The sequence below is a fragment of the Falco peregrinus genome, chromosome 2 (assembly GCF_023634155.1).
Source record: "Falco peregrinus isolate bFalPer1 chromosome 2, bFalPer1.pri, whole genome shotgun sequence".
Lineage (NCBI taxonomy): Eukaryota > Metazoa > Chordata > Aves > Falconiformes > Falconidae > Falco > Falco peregrinus.
Window position 1 is genome coordinate 6,525,440 of NC_073722.1, and position 14,791 is coordinate 6,540,230.

General features: G+C 39.7%; 1 protein-coding gene and 1 non-coding gene across 2 annotated transcripts in view; one reads left to right on the top strand and one right to left on the bottom strand.

The window, feature by feature from the left end:
* Positions 1 to 14,791, top strand: part of FAT4 (FAT atypical cadherin 4) — a 151,275-nt gene that overhangs the window by 15,306 nt on the left and 121,178 nt on the right.
* Positions 122 to 193, bottom strand: TRNAE-UUC (transfer RNA glutamic acid (anticodon UUC)). Its single transcript has one exon. It is a non-coding gene; the product is annotated as a tRNA-Glu (tRNA).

Genomic DNA, 14,791 nt, shown 5'->3' on the forward strand with positions numbered 1-14,791 from the left:
GGCTGTGCCCCCCGGGGCAGGGCCCTGCACCGAAGGTGATGAGGTTGGTCTCCGCCCAGCTCTGGCCTGTCCAGGTCTCACTGAATGGCCGCGCAGCCTCCCGGGGTATCAAAACTGATGCTTCCCATACCGGGAGTCGAACCCGGGCCGCCTGGGTGAAAACCAGGAATCCTAACCGCTAGACCATATGGGAGGTGTCAGGTTCAGTTACCTGAACTCCAATGTGTCTGGGCATCTGTGGTTGGTTTGTTTTTTGAATAAATGCAAGTGCATAAGAGAAGGCTAAAGCTGCACTTTGAAGGATTGACATCGGTAGGTGTCTTCTGGGCCTCTGCAGCACACTGCTGCAGCCTGGCAAGAGGTGAGGTGCTCCTGTCTCCCCGGGAGCTGGGGGTTTGACCCAGCACTGTACCGTGGTGCCCAGCTGCCGTGCCCTGCCTGGGCATGGATGGCATGTCATCTATGTCTGTCTTAATTCCGTATGAATGGCACTGACAAAACTGATGAGACAGAGACTTCATGTCTTACAAATTACTTCTGACTCCTTTCCAGGCCCTTTGTTGGATATATCTGTTATGGGGCAGCGTATTAGTACAGAGCATAACCGCTACTGTCACTGATGGGAATGAAGAGTGGATTTACGAGCTGTGCTGTGCAAGTGGCCGCTTTTGGAGGTCCCCATCATAGCTCTGCGATACATTCCTGTCCGCTCTCCCGGAGAGCAGAGCTGGGCCAGCGCTGCGGCACCCGTATGCACGTCCTGCCTTTGGGAGCGGGGTCTGCCGTGCTGCTGCTGGCTTTCTGCCAGGCGTCGGGTGTGGAGCTGCTGTGGGCTGATTCATAGCTCTGCTCTGATATTGCTGCTGATGTGAGTTTAACGTCTAGTGTGAAGCGGAGAATGAACAAAAGACAACTTTTCACTCAGTGAGTTATGCTAGTGAGTGTTAGTTTTAGTTATAAAACCATTTAAGCTTTTTCCTTAAGGATTCCTTTGGAGGTATATTAAATTTTAATGCTTTTGTAGCCTTTTCAAGATGTGTTTTTGTCGAAACTATGAATGAGTAAAATATTAACTTTACAATTTTAAGCAAGTGCATCATATCTAAATGATATTATAAAACCTCTTCCGGTTTTAAGGCAAAAGTTTTATTTTTGGTAGCTGCACCGTTTCTTGAAATATAAGCCAGGAGAAGACTATTAATTCTAAGTATATGACACATTACCTACCAAAATCTGTAGTCTTCTTTTTAAGCTATGAGCAGCATTTATATCCTGCTTGGATCAAATTAATGTAAATTGCATCCAACACTAGATAGTGCTGAATTAAACTCTGCAATAGCAATTGGCTATCAAAACAAGAATTTGATGCGTAGCTTCCTGAAGTGGCTGGGGAGAGAAAACAAGTTCATATCACGAGGCAGATCTGTGTATTAAGATAGAAAAAGCACCACTTAAAACTCTAAGCTAGAGGTTGGGGTTTGCCACAGGCACTGTGTATGGGGAAATACGTGATTATGTTTCCCTTGCAGTGTACTAGGAGATAAATTGTTCCTTGGAGAGTTAGAGAGAAAACTGAGTCGAGGGCTTTTCATGTCAACTCCTTTTTGGATCATTTTTGATAAATAAGAGAATTCTATGGAAGTAGTTCAGAGGAATAAATAAGATGCCTAGCTATGGTACACATCTGCAGTGTATGTCCTTAAAGCTTGCATTTTCCATAGGGGTTTTCTTCTCTGGTATTACACCAGGTTTCCTGGTGCTTTTCCCCACTCCCATTCTTAATTCTTTTCAATACAACAAATCTTTTTAATCCATCAAAATGTCATGCTGTCTGAAATATGAAGACATGTTGCAATTACAAGGCTGTTCAGAAACAGAAGGCGAACTCAGTAGTTTATTGCGCTCATATTCTTTCGAGACCTGCATTTTTGTTTGTGTATATCTAAATGATTTTTTTTCTGAGCATGATTCTATTCCCTTTGAAAGGTGCCTAATAAAGTTTTTATGCCAGTCTGCTCTGAGAAATGAGTTTGAACCTTTATCATTTCAGTGAACAAATTAATGAAAATCCAGATTTGAACCCCAGTAGGGTCATGTCAGATTGTCTGGAAACTAATTTATGGCGGTGGTGATCTTACTTGAAGTTGAGGTTTTCTTTCCACCATTTCCTCTCTCTGGCAGCACTCTGAACTCCCGCACTTCTAACTTTCGAGGAATCGGCTTGGTTTATTTTATTTTTACATATAAGTTTCTTAACTCCAAATAATTCTTGCAGTCAGCACTGAAAGTTGCAGAGGTTTTATCATCCGTTTATTTCTCCTTGCTGTGCTATCAAGTGGGGTTGCGGTTACTCAGAATAAGGTTAAGCGATTGTGTTGAGTTTGTATTTAATTAAACATAAGCGCCGATACCTTGTTAATTCCAGCCCTGCGATGGACGGACTGAGGGTGCCGCGTGACCTGCGTGCTGGTGGAGAGGGGAGGAAGCGGGAGTGGACTTTTCCTTGCAGGGCAGGACGATACTGGGTAGGAGCAAGCTACGCACATCCCTGCCAAAATACTTGGATCAGACTAAAGGAACACAGATGGCTGAGGCTGATAAAGGTGTCTCTTTTTGTTTGGTTTTCTTTTTTTCTTTTTTTTTTTTTTGGTCTGCTCCGTACTGTTTTGAGTTTGTGTGTGAGAGAGGGGTAAGAGGGGAGGAAGACAACTACATGAATATGTTTATTTTGATACATTTTACAGTGTAGGAAAGGAGTTGTATAAATTCAATACTCCTGCTCGGTAGGATGCCAAAGGCTGGAGCTAAGCCCTCCTTCTAGGTTTCTGTAACAAATGAACAATAATGTCCCCTCAGGGATTTATGTCATGCTGTCTGACCTTCAGTTCTTATCTGCTAATAGAAAAATCCTGATGCATTTCTGAAAGTAGCTCCTAAAAACTGAACTGAGAAAGCCTTGAAGCATGTGGCTGCCTCTGCTCATAACCGACCTCAGTGCTAGCTCTCCTCTTGCATGGCCCCTTTGCATCTCCTTGTTCCTCAGGTCGCTTATTACAATGGTTATTTGTTTCTTAGTGTGCTTTATGTGATGCGTGTGTATGTATAAACATGTATATATGTGTGTATACACACATAGGGATAAATAATGTCTTGTCCTCAGAGGAGGTGGTGCCTAAGTCTGTCTGTAGTTTGCTTGGCAGAGGGGGAAGCCGAGCCATGGCAGGACAGGGTCGCATATGGGAAGAGCAAGTCCTGCAGACTCTTGATCTGAGCAAAGTCCAGTTCTTAGCATTTGTTATTTATTGTTGTAGAAATAACTGGTTGCTGCTGTCTAAAAATGGTATGTCTGAACTTTAAAGTTGCTTGCAGAAATAAATCGTTGTCACCAGACGTGGTGGTGGTTGTTCCAAGTCTGTCTGATCTGTTACACCCATGAGCAACACCATCCATCAGGGCAGGGCTGAGGAGAAGGGAGTAGAAGCAAGACCTTTTTTCCCTTCATCTATTTAAAGCAAAGTCTTAAACAGGCAATTTCATTAAAAAGCCTTAAGAAAGATTCGTGTTTTGTAAGTGATGGCAGTAATGTTCTCCTGCTCCTGACAGCTGGAAATCTGCAGGATGTTCTCGCTAGCAAACATGAAAGAAAAATGGTACTTGAGACTTCATGCTAGGGTGAATAAATTTCATTTTGAATATCTTTTTCAATTTGTAGTCATTAAGTTGAGATATTGCAGTTGCTTTTCATAGAAACTAATATGGTTGCAAAGCTGTACTGCTAATGGTATACTGTAAATAACTAAGACCAAACTTCATCCAAAACACTGCTATTTTGGTCTGTTGTCTTCTAAACATTCTTTCTCTTCTTCCTTAATCACCCCATATGTATATGTTTTTAAAACAGACATTGAAATTTATTTTTTTTTTTTTTTGGTGCAGCAAAGCTGCCCAAAACTGATGAAGACAATGTTTCATTCTGAGACTGTGCTGTAAAAATGAATGTGCTTTGCTGATGCCTTGAGGTCTCACATATGCAAACAGTCTCCTTTATAAATACACCATAATATTATGATTATTAATTGTGGCTACTACTATACAAATAGAAAAATAAATGCAGCCCAACTGTATTCCCTCGGAAAAAAAATATAAAAAAAGCCGTTTGTGTGAGCAGGAAAATGCTACTTTTTTTTCTGTGAAAATATATCATTGTTATTACAGCTTTGACTCTGTAAAGGACATATGAGCACGAGAATCTGGAATTTATAAAAGAAATTATTACTAACAGTGGACTGGCTTTTCTTTAAGTTATGCTAATTTTCCGTCACTGTAACTATATTTTGTTTAATTAAATTACTCTTCATTTACATTGTATAACCAAGCAGAAAATGATGCCCCAAGTAAATAAGACCTTATATTTGGGTAAATTTAAATCTATATTGAAAGTGACATAGAGTGAGCACTAAACATCTAACAAAAAACTTGCCTTTGCCAAAGAAATAAGGAAATAAAGACATTCTGCAGTCTATAATTAGGCACTTACATGAATGTTGCTCTGTAAAAAGGAATATAAGACAATGGTATTAGAACAGTGCTTCAAGGAAAAGAAGTAACAACAATTTGTAGTGTGAGTGGGCTACACTACAACTTCACGGAGGACGGTTTTGTAGGAGCCTCCATCGAGAAGTCAATTAACTCTAGAAATTAATCTGTAAATATATGCGTTCCTTGCTTTCATATAATTTAAAAATGAAGGGCAGCTTTATCTATTGTTAATTTTGAGTGCTTTCTATTGTGGAAAAGTTTTCAAAAGACAAAAATTAGCTGCTTTGTCTGACCTAAGTCAGAGAGTAGGTACTTGATGTTTAGATAAGCTGCTAAAAAGAATGGAGAAGCCATCTAAAGTAGTTTGGTGGGGGCATGTAGCAACTAAAAAAACAGCCTAAAAAACGTAGACATACCATATTTATTCCAGCCACTAATAGCTGCTTGCACTTATGGAAAGCAAAGAACACATTTTTTTAAAAAAAGAAAAACAACAAAACACCCAAAAAACAAACAAAAGAGGCAGCGCCAAGAAGGTTTGTGTTGATAATGCCCACCTCCATAATCTTACAGGTTTTATCTTAATGAAAATATTATTTCAAGTAATATTTCTTGGGAATAAGAATGGTTCTTTTAGGGGGAAAGAACTAGGCTTAGAAAATGTATTTGTTGAGAAACCTGAGCGTTTGCATGCATAATGACCTAACTACAAAATCATGTTGTCCTCATTCCTCTGGTTAGTTGCTTGGAGACTAGAAGGACTACTAGTGCAAGGCTAACAGAATATGATCTTCTGACAGCACCAAGACTTCTTGTAGGCCACCGCCTGATGTACAGGAAAATGAAATACCTTCTATGTAAAATAAAATGCATGGGCAATCATTGAAAAATGTTGAAGTGGGCGCTGCAGGGAAGGACTTCACCAAAGGCAGATTGAATGGAGCTATTTTCCTCTTCTATTGCTGTCAGGACCAGCAGTCCTTTCAGTTGAGGTGGTGGTAGGTTTTGGAGTCACCTGCAAGCTCTCATCCCCTGCAAGTCTTCTCTCTCATTGTTTTTTTTGATGTGGGGGCTGTAACACTACGATTGAGGTATTTCTTCATTTGGCTCTCTGGATGCATCTAGCTCTTATGGTTGGCTTCAGATCATGTAACTTTAGCTCTGTAAGACTATAAGATGCTTGTTGAGGCTTCTAGTGTCTCCTCAGCGTAGGACAATAGATCCCCCAGAGACTGTCCTTCAGAGGCAATCAAGAAGGGGAACGTGCCTAGCTATCATGGGACAGGAGACTTGTCCTCCCAAAGTCCCCGAGCTGGGGCCTGTGTGCCTTGCTGAAAGTAAGCCACTGCATCTGAGATTTGGTTAAATTTGGGTAGTGAATCCCCTGGTAGATGCAGGTTTCTGTTTACATCAGGAAATCAGGACCAGCAACTATCAGGAATAGTGACCAGCAAGTGCTTATAGAATGCTTGAGAGCAGGTTGGTGCTAACAGGTCTACTTTCCTGTGGCCCCAAGTTCATCTGTAGTTGGAAGGGTATGAAACAGACCGTGTGTTCAGTGGTTCATACGTTTTTAACCAAGTTTGCATGGCAATGTCCTTTGTAGAAGAAATTTCGTTTCTTAATAGTTTTTAATTATTTTTTTTCGAGAAAGTTGTATTGAAAAGAAAGAATTGCTTTTAGTAGGCTGAAAGATACTTTTGCCCTACTCCAAAATATACTATGATTATAACATATGCCTAGCTGTTGGTGTATTTCTGCAGTTAAAAACCAGAAGTCTGGTGTTTAGAATAAAGGATTCTGAAACAGAAACGGTGCGTTAGATTTCCTTTGCAACTCCCACAGACGTTGATTAATGGGGACAGTCAGCATGGCTTGCTTTTAGAAAGAAAAAGCTTAATGATTAACTAAGTTCTTTTTCTGTCTCCCCCACTGAGCATATAAAATGCTTATAAAAGAATGTAGAAAAGAGGCAGTTGGAGTTGTTGTTGTTGTGCACAATAGAAACAGAGCCAAATATTTCACAATATACTATATATAGCCAGAAACATTAATTTCCATGTGATAGCTGTCAAGATCTGAATATAATAATGTATGCTCCTAGTCATTCAGTGTTTTTTTGGGGAGAGAAAAGCTGTCATTCTCTCTGGGTTGTAGATAAAGTAACACCTATATAGAACAATGTACGAACGCTTGTTTTTACGTGTGTCGCAACACTGGAATTGAAAACTGGGGATTTGAGAAGTTATTACCAATTCTAAACCAAATGATGTTGCTCCGGCTTGACGTTTCTAAATGCTTAGAGAAAAGTAATGAGACTCGAAGATGTCCCCTCTGTGAATGTGTGAATTTTTTTCATTGGTGTCATCTGGGGAAATGAGAAATTTGTTCTATAAATAAGTGAATGGTAAGGGATCCTGTCTAACGCAGTTGGCAACGTCTGTCATGTTACACTTGTAATCCCACATTGTTGGTGACTGCCAGCGATGGTTGCAGCATGCTGAAACGTGTTAATAAGCATCTCTTGAGTGAAGCCTACACAATATTCGGTATTTCTTTTACCTGAATCAAATTCAACTCTGAAATTACATTTTCAAAACTAATGTATAAAATTTGGGCATACGCTTTTGCAAAACATGTTCTTGAGACTTGTTATATCAAAACTTCTATCTTCGTATTTGTCTCTCGAAAGTGGGATTTGATGTTTATCTAAGGGGATGGTGGGATGACCATGAGTTTCCATTATGCTTTACGGAGCTACTTGCTTTTACATCATACAAGTCTTCCAGATTTATTTAGGAATGCCTCCTTTGCATATTGGAACTTGAAGAGTAGAGGTGCACTCAGGAAGGAATGGTACAGTAAGAAGGTCGATGATCTTGTATGAATTGGATTCAGCAGGAGCAGCGCAATATATGTAATAGATGCAAAGCTTTTGGAGATACCATGAATTGTGGGGCATCACAGTTCTTGCTCCTGTTCAGTGACATCAGCTGCATTTCTCTGTTCTTAATCTCTCTCGAGACCCCCGGCTTACTTTCTGGAAACTGCTCTCTTGGGGAAGTTTTCCCTGTGTTAGCTGATAGTGCTTTGTAAATTGCTGTGATTTTTTTTTTTTTTCCTCCCACCACCCCCAGCCTCCATCATGTGAAGAAGAGTAGTAGGATATAGCTATATGATTTGCCACAACTTTTAAAATACAAAAGTTTATGTAACTTTGTGGTAATCTTGAATCCATTTAACAGATGTTATGTATAGACTTATGTGAAAGTTACAGCAGGATAAGTGTCAATGTGATGACTTTGATTTATATGTTTTGAAAGATATACCCTTTGTAGAACTACTTTATAAGTATAGAATTGTAGGTTTACACAGTCAATGTCTGTCAGTAGCTTCCAGCTCAATGTTTTTGTCTTAGGAGTTCCCTGAAAGTCGTTTTCCCTCTTAGTTATTAAACTCAACCAGTGGTAGTCTCATATGTGCCGGCTTGTAGCTTGTGCTCACCTAAGTACTTGAAACTTAGTTTTATTTTGATGGATGCTGGAATTAGGCCTCTTATGGCATGTGAGTAGTGTCATCAGAAAAATTTACAGCTTCAAGTCAAAGCCCAACATATACGTTTGGGGGCGTGTTTGCATTATAGACAGATAGGTTTTGTCTGGCTGCCCTGGCTTTCTGAAATATTGGTGGGAAGATGACACCATGGTGTCATGGTGTGGTGGTCTCTCATCTTGAGGATTTACTTTCTTCTGAGGAACGTAAATTCTACTCCAGGCTGATTTGTATTAATTTTTATTGTGGCAGTGGCTTTGTTTTCAGAAAGCAGCCTGCATTGGAGATTAGTATCAAAGCTTTCAGTAAGTTTGGAGTGCCTGGGCATTTCCTAGGACTTGGTTCCTTTTTTGTGCACTTCTTTTGGGTTGAAGGGGTACCTCTGTAAAACTGAACTTTACTCTCAATGGGAAGGGCCATACTGTATCCTTGACATAACTGGAGCCAAAGAATAACTCTATTTTCTTTATAGCCTTCTCTGTGTTGAGATTAATCTATTACTTTTTTTAGCTTTCTGTAAAATTCTGTTATCTCTCCTTATATCTTTTTTAAATAGAGGCTTACATTTTTCTTTATCAAACAATAAAACATGTTCTTATTTTTAAAAACTGAACTTTTGTGTTTAATAGCAATACTTTTGAAGACAGAAATGTTGTAGCGGTCAGGTTTTAACTGTCTTGCAGCAAGTCTTTCAAAAAAATATGAAAGTTATCTAAGGATTTAGTTAGTAGTAAAACTGTTCCCTCATTTCAAATGCAGACCTGCCTGGGTGGATAAGGGGTTCCAGGAATGCAGGGAATGCAGGAATGCAGGTGGATCACAGGGCTTCATGAGAAGCCAAGGTCATCCAGAGCCAGAGCTTCAGTGGTCACTGAGGATGAGCACTTGGCTGATTGCAAAGTGATTTTCCCCAGGCCCAGAGGGCTCCTGGTTGTTGAGTGCCCTGGCAGGGGAGGCAGATAAACACACGTGTCCTTCTCGCAGAGTATAGAGCACCTCACATAGGAGAGCTGGAGAGGTGTGGTCAGGGCAAGGTGTTAGAAAATGGGATGATACGTCATGTCATCTTCCCTAGGGAAAGAGGTGAAGTGGAGCCCCTGTTCCAGCCAGCCATAATTACTCGCTTACTCGATTTATTTATTTATTTCCGCCCCAGCCTTTGCCCTGGCTCTGAATCCTGTAGCCCGCATCTCCAAAGCATCATCTTGGGAGGCAAGCCAGGCAGGCCATGAGCTCACTGCATGCATGTGCAATGATGCTAGGGAGCGAAGGGGCTTGCCCCGAGGGCTCCCACCATTGCCTGCCTCTCACGCTCGGTTTTGTGAACTACTTGCTAGAGCAGTCTCCCAAAGTGAAATCATTGCAAGGTAATTCCTTCCTTGTGTAAGATCTCAGGCCTTCACATGTGAGGATCGCTTCAAAAGAGTAAGGTAACATATTTTATCTTTAGGAGACAGGTGCTTTTTTTTTTGCCTACTGTTGTGCTCTGGTTTTTTGATGGCACCCATGGGTACTTTACTCTCCTGTTAATTTCCAAATGTTAATTATATATGTGTGCATGTTTATTTTAGTGTGTAGTCATTTGAATTTATTGTTCTTATTTAACAGTTCTTCCTGCTCTGTTATTGGCAGCAGTATTTGATTTACTTCTGTGATTAATTCTTATCCCTTTGAAATCCACGGAGCCTTTAAAAAAGAAGAAAGAAATCCTAACAATAATAGTAGTATTCAAGCTCCTTTGTCTTCATTTTGTTCCAGTGCAGTGGTGGATATTCCAGATTCTCCATGGTAATAGAGAAGTATTTCAGAAGCAAATATCTTGCCAGATCTTTGAATTTTCATTACCATTATTGCTAAGGAGAAAGAGTACTTTATCAGCCATAGGCTTTGTGGCACTAGAACACGGATGTTTAAAGCTGATGCAAATGAGCATTCTCTTTTCATTGTGAAGTTACTGCTGAAGTAGTGCAATTTTTTAAGAACCAAAGATCTTTTCTTAGAAAAACTTCACTGGCATCTCTTTGGTAAGCAAGCGGCGCAATGCATCCCTGGGGTTTCTTACAGGCAGAACAGAAAGATCTCCTTTACTCGGCCTATTTTGTTACTCACGGATTATGTGCATTAGCTGTTATCCCATTATATGGTACATTCATAACTGTTCTGTTCAGGGCCTGAAGTAACCAGGTTGGGACTGTGTGTAGTCCCGCTGACATGAAAAGAGTACAGACAAAATAGAGATGAGTGTTTGGCTACTGCGAGGACAAGTAATCAACCAAAGAGTTTTATTTAAATTCAAGTTCAATGTTTTTTTTCTTCTTGTATGTTTACCTGCCTGACTACTAGTCTTGGGCAGATCATCTTCCCTCTTTGGTTTTACACATCACATCCAGCCTCAGGGGCAAACAAGGAATTAATTTGTTGCTCCTGAAGGTTCTGCCTGATTTTGCAGTGGTGCAAATAAGGGTTGGTTCCTACGCTGTAAATTTTACAAAACCAAGGCTGGAAACCGGGGGGCTTTTCTACGTTAATCAAAGACACAGTCAAGTTGCAGTAACAAGTATATTTCTGTTCCTACAATAATATTGCGTTGTTATTTTGTTCCATTCTCTTAATTTAATCCCAGAATTTAGGTCCTACTTTGTACTGAATTTAGAATTGGCACTTGTAACATTAAACCGTTTTAATATCCATTTATTCTGCTTAGAGAGTTTGTGGGACACATACATTACCCTCTCAAAAGAAATAATTTTGTGTCTGTTGCCTAAGCTTTCTTAGACCAAAAATAGTTCTTGTTGTGTAAAGGGTAGGAATGAATGCAGAGCACTGTCCTTGACCGGGCTGATTACAGAATACTTCAAATCAAGGATGTTCATCAGGTAAACCGTGAAAGAAGTGTTCTAATAAAAAGGAATGTTTGAAGAGCTTTCATCTCCAGTGAGATTACTTCCATGAGTCAGTTGAAAAACATTCACCTTTGTTCACTGATGTTTAAGAAATTAAGTAGCTTGGAGCTACTTGTTACGTTGTAGTTAATACTTGTTTAACTACCGATTGCATCTATAATATGGAGGATTAATTCTGGGGAAATTATATATGATAGCTAATTTGATATTTAAGGCTTCCTTAATTGCTATGCTAAATGATTATTAACAATGATGAAACTTGGACGGACATGGATCTCAGTCAGTTATGGCTGGGACAAGTATAGTAATGCAAGGCAAAGCACATGGAACTGTCAGCATTTGGATTAATTAACATTAAGTGCCTTTCACATTTTTTTTTTACTGCTCTCTTCACCAGGCTTTGATGTGCATTCCTGCCAGCATAAGAATATGCACGTTGATGGGAAGAAGAAAATAATGAACTAGTTCATACAGTTGTGAGAGTTGAGCCTAAATGGCAATATTGCAGTCAGGTCTGTCATGTATGTGTGTCCCTGTATCAGCTAAATATATGGAATAATATATAAGTAAAGGAAAAGGAATTGTTTCTCTTCTTATGGGTTTCATATGCTTAGGAATTTTTATGTTGATGGGTTATTTTTTGAGTCATTCTTTTTATGTAGATACATATTTCAGTCCAAATGGTAGTATCAACTGTGGAAGATCTTAGACATAGCAGAATGCGTGATGTGTTATGTAGAGGACAGCCAAGAAATGAATGTAATCATCCTTGTAATCACCTTTGAGAGCTTTGTATGGCCCTGCTGCTGGAGCTCGTGTCACTGCTGTGCTCCTGAAGAGGAGGCTGAATCTTCGGATGGATAACGTACTGGTAACTTTTGAAGGTATTGCTGTCTATTCCTTGTAATGCTATCCTGATAGCTTTCTGTCATAGCCTAGGAAATTTAACAAAGAAGCAGAAAAAGGCTACTATAAGGAAGGATAAACTTCTTGTTAAGCTACAATACCGGGCATCGGTCCCAACCCGGACTCTGTCGTGCTAAGGGGATTACTCAGTCTGTGCCATGACAGCTCACCCAAAACATGTCGGAAATATTAGTCTCCTGTTAGTTTAGATTAATGAACTTTAAAAATTCATATTTAGCTGGTTTGGGTAGATGTTGCTAATTTTTCCCCATAGTTTCAGAGGGAAGACACGCAGAAGCATGCCCTGTGGGACGGTACTTGAAACTTCGGCATCTGCCCTGTTAGCGGGGGCCCGGTCACTAAAGGGCAGAGAGCTCCAGTGTTGCCCGTGGTCATATCTAAAGGCAGTTTTCTTCCCCTCTGACCCTTAAATTGCTTTTCCCTGGTCCTTCTTAATGCTTGAGCACACCCATTTATTTTCACAAATCCTACCTTGTAGGTTCTCCCTTTCCCTTTATTCACAGGCTCTTTTGGCAGTAGGAAAATGATCAGTTCTTATTATTTCAATTCTTAATTTTGATTGATCTCGGTTTTTATTACGTTTAAGCAAGGGGAATATTGGTAATAACTGATTCCTAAAGATTAGAAATCTTACTAGTTAGTTACTGTGCTGCTTTGCTGTTTGGTGTAGTTAAAGAGCTCACATCATGAGAATACAATCTCACTACTTGTGCCACGCTACTTCTGAAGCGTAAGATTTTTTTGGTAGGTTTTTCCAACAGGAGTGAGGTTTTATTTAGTTGAAAGCTAAAATGATATTTGTCAGATGGTTTTTGTGAAGGGGGATGTTTTGTTAGAGCAGGACACAGTATTTGTTGGTCCAAAGCAGGTGGAGTAAAGCCCTGAGTTGAGACTGGGTAGAGGTAAGTCTGAAACAGTGTGGAACAAAGGATGATAGTATATGTAGGTTATATTCCTGCAATGCTGAATGCAACTAGGTAGGAAACAGTGAAATAATTTTTTGCAGTGAAGATATATCTGCATCAGCTTCTGCATACCAAGAGCATCAGTCTAATGGGATCTCAGTGTGTGCTTATCAACAGGAGCTGCCCGTCTTCTCTTGTTCTCTGCACTACCTGAACTCAAGTGTGCAAACAGATATCTCCTCTAGTGATACACCTTTACTTTGCTATACAGTATTTTTTTCTAAGGTGTAAAAGTTTTTCTTCAGTAAAAACAAAACAAAACCAAAAGAACCCACAACAAACCAAAAAAAAACCCCAACCAACCCAAACCCAAAACCAAACTGCCCCCCCTAAACAAACAAAAAATCCCAACTGAGAAACTATGATGAAATTATTTCCCTAGAAGCATTTAGAAGGACTTGAATAAGCAAAATGGAAGGAAGATGCAGTAGTTAAGACTGCAAAGCATGATGCCCTTCAGAAGAAACCTTGCTGTATGAACGGGGAGAACCGACCAGAGCTGCAGGGTGTTGTACTGGGAGGAACACCAAGTTTTAAGCGTGGAGCATCTGGTGTAACTCTGGAGACAAAACTGAATTGGGGGTGATGCCTGCCTGATAGGAGTGGTAGCGTCTCATGTGAATTAATATATTCAATCAGCTGTGATTCAGGTAACCTTCTGATTAATGACAAAAGATGTCATGCGGATGTAACTTAACTTTCAGTGATTTGTCAATGTCTGCCTGTGTCCTGGAAGTACTGATATGGATAAACAGCATTTCTTAATTAAACTTCATAGATATTTGTCCTTGTCCCCATGTTTCATTACATGTGGGGGTCAACTTCAAATCAATATTTCATATATTTCATTTAAAGTTCAGCTTAAACTGTCACAGATAAAAGCAAGTGCTTTGTTGTCTTTGTAGTATACTATATAAAAGTTTTGGACTGTTTTATCTTACATGAGCCATACCTTCCTGTTTTCAGAGACATAGTTCAGTTGGGTTCTTGTGAGCTGCATGGGATTACTCGTTTCTTAAAGGCAATCAAGTTTCTCTTATTTCACTTGCTGTTGACAAGTGGGGTTTTTTTTTTCGTTGCTTTTTTTTTTTTTTTAAGTAATGCTCTTAGAAGGTCATTTGACTTTTGAGGGTTATTCACTTCGTTAGCCTGAACACTAAAACCTTGTGTCCTTGGGTTCTGATTAGTGACACTTTAATAAAGTCATTTGAAGTTCAGTAGACTGAATTTTCCACCTTTTCTAATGTTTCTATGGTCACAGGGAAGCGACCTGTATTCAATCTTTTAAATGCAAATCTTTTAAAAGTTAATGTGCAATTTTGTGTACCAGACTTCTTCATGGGTTACAAAAAGTGCCTTTTTTTTTTTTTTAAATGGCTACAGCAGTGTCTTTTCTCTTTCTTCTTTGCTTTCCTCCTCTCTTTCTTTCTAGTGATGTGACAGCCAATTGACTAAACTTGGGTCTTTTGGGATAACAAAGGATTGAGAAAAATCTTAAAGGTTTTTATTGCTGCACTTTTTTTTTCTTTTTTTGGCTGGACCAGGGTAGACAAAGGCCTTTCCACTTGATTAGATAATAAGGCTAACGTGGGCTTTGAGTGAAAAATATCTTTGCATTCTGCTCTTCTTTTTCCGCCAACCAAAAAAAAAAAAGGGGGGGGGGGGGGGGGGGGAAGAGAAAACTATGCCTAATCAGCCACAATTAAATCTTTCATGGTGAACTCACTTTGGAGGAATTAATGCATTTTGTATTGCCTAACAACTCGAGTGAACATTAACAACACGTGAGAACTGAGGGGAAGAAAAATTATGGCTGTCTTTTTTTGGTTCTCAAGGAACAGGGAAGGGCAGGTCATTGACTTGATTTTCATGGGAAGATTGACTCTGGAGCGCTCGCATATCCAG